This window comes from Hemicordylus capensis, chromosome 2 (genome assembly GCF_027244095.1).
Source record: "Hemicordylus capensis ecotype Gifberg chromosome 2, rHemCap1.1.pri, whole genome shotgun sequence".
NCBI classification, from domain to species: Eukaryota; Metazoa; Chordata; class Lepidosauria; order Squamata; family Cordylidae; genus Hemicordylus; species Hemicordylus capensis.
In genome coordinates, this window is record NC_069658.1 from 222,184,298 (window position 1) to 222,186,775 (window position 2,478).

The window sequence follows — 2,478 nt, forward strand, 5'->3', positions numbered from 1 at the left end:
CCGCCGGGTAGACCTGGCCTCCGGGCCTCCGTCCGGCCGGGGCTGGAGACGCCGCCGCTTCCCCCCGGGAAGAACACTCCCTCCGGGGCGTAATTTTCCACAGTGGGAGGGGGGGCGTCCCCGGGGCTTAAGGATCCGCTTCCCCTGGCCGGGGCTCCCACCTCCCTTCCCGGGCTTAAGGCCCCGCCGGCAGGCAGGCTGGGGAAGGGACCGAGTGGGGAGCGGAGGCCCGGTCTACCCGCCATAGAGGCCTATGGGGGTAGACCTGGCCTCCGCCCGCCGGAGGCCCGGTCTACCCGCATAGGCCTGAATGGCGGGTAGACCGGGCCTCCGCCCGCCGGGTAGACCTGGCCTCCGCCAGCCGGGTAGACCTGGCCTCCGGGCCTCCGTCCGGCCGGGGCTGGAGACGCCGCCGCTTCCCCCCGGGTAGAACACTCCCTCCGGGGCTTAATTTTCCACAGCGGGAGGGGGGGGCGTCCCCGGGGCTTAAGGATCCGCTTCCCCTGGCCGGGGCTCCCACCTCCCTTCCCGGGCTTAAGGCCCCGTTGGCAGGCAGGCAGGCAGGCTGGGGAAGGGACCGAGTCGGGAGCGGAGGCCCGGTCTACCCGCCATAGAGGCCTATGGGGGTAGACCAGGCCTCCGCCCGCCGGAGGCCCGGTCTACCCGCATAGGCCTGAATGGCGGGTAGACCGGGCCTCCGCCCCCCGGAGGCCCGGTCTACCCGCATAGGCCTGAATGGCGGGTAGACCTGGCCTCCGCCCCCCGGAGGCCCGGTCTACCCGCATAGGCCTGAATGGCGGGTAGACCTGGCCTCCGCCCGCCGGAGGCCCGGTCTACCCGCATAGGCCTGAATGGCGGGTAGCCCTGGCCTCCGCCCGCCGGGTAGACCTGGCCTCCCGGCCTCCGTCCGGCCGGGGCTGGAGACGCCGCCGCTTCCCCCCGGGAAGAACACTCCCTCCGGGGCTTAATTTTCCACAGTGGGAGGGGGGGCGTCCCCGGGGCTTAAGGATCCGCTTCCCCTGGCCGGGACTCCCACCTCCCTTCCCGGGCTTAAGGCCCCGCCGGCAGGCAGGCAGGCAGGCTGGGGAAGGGACCGAGTCGGGAGCGGAGGCCCGGTCTACCCGCCATAGAGGCCTATGGGGGTAGACCTGGCCTCCGCCCGCCGGAGGCCCGGTCTACCCGCATAGGCCTGAATGGCGGGTAGACCTGGCCTCCGCCCCCCGGAGGCCCGGTCTACCCGCATAGGCCTGAATGGCGGGTAGACCTGGCCTCCGCCCGCCGGGTAGACCTGGCCTCCGGGCCTCCGTCCGGCCGGGGCTGGAGACGCCGCCGCTTCACCCCGGGAAGAACACTCCCTCCGGGGCTTAATTTTCCACAGTGGGAGGGGGGGCGTCCCCGGGGCTTAAGGATCCGCTTCCCCTGGCCGGGGCTCCCACCTCCCTTCCCGGGCTTAAGGCCCCGCCGGCAGGCAGGCAGGCAGGCTGGGGAAGGGACCGAGTGGGGAGCGGAGGCCCGGTCTACCCGCCATAGAGGCCTATGGGGGTAGACCTGGCCTCCGCCCGCCGGAGGCCCGGTCTACCCGCATAGGCCTGAATGGCGGGTAGACCTGGCCTCCGCCCGCCGGAGGCCCGGTCTACCCGCATAGGCCTGAATGGCGGGTAGACCGGGCCTCCGCCCGCCGGGTAGACCTGGCCTCCGGGCCTCCGTCCGGCCGGGGCTGGAGACGCCGCCGCTTCCCCCCGGGAAGAACACTCCCTCCGGGGCTTAATTTTCCACAGTGGGGGGGGGGCGTCCCCGGGGCTTAAGGATCCGCTTCCCCTGGCCGGGACTCCCACCTCCCTTCCCGGGCTTAAGGCCCCGCCGGCAGGCAGGCTGGCAGGCAGGCTGGGGAAGGGACCGAGTGGTGAGCGGAGGCCCGGTCTACCCGCCATAGAGGCCTATGGGGGTAGACCTGGCCTCCGCCCGCCGGAGGCCCGGTCTACCCGCATAGGCCTGAATGGCGGGTAGACCGGGCCTCCGCCCGCCGGGTAGACCTGGCCTCCGGGCCTCCGGCCGGCCGGGCCTGGAGACGCCGCCGCTTCCCCCCCGGGAGGACACCCGCCCCCGGGCTTAATTTTCCAGTCGGGGGGGGGGGGGTGTTGGCGCACCCCGGGGCTTAAGGCTCCCCTTCCCCGAGCCGAGCCACCCCCCCCTTCCCGGGCTTAATGCTCGGCTCACCCCGTGGAGGTAGGCCTCTGGTGGAGGGAAGCGGGCAGGCGGGCAGGCCAGGGGCTGACGAAAGCTCCACCAACCTCTTCCTGCTGCTGCTGCTACTGCCAGCCTGCCTGGCTGAACTGTTTCCAGCCAGGGTGACATCACAGTAGGGCAGGCAGGGCACCTGGCTGCTGCTGCTGCTGCCAGCCTGCCTACCTGGCTGAACTGTTTCCAGCCAGGGTGACATCACAGTAGGGCAGGCAGGACCCATGGCTGCTGCTGCCA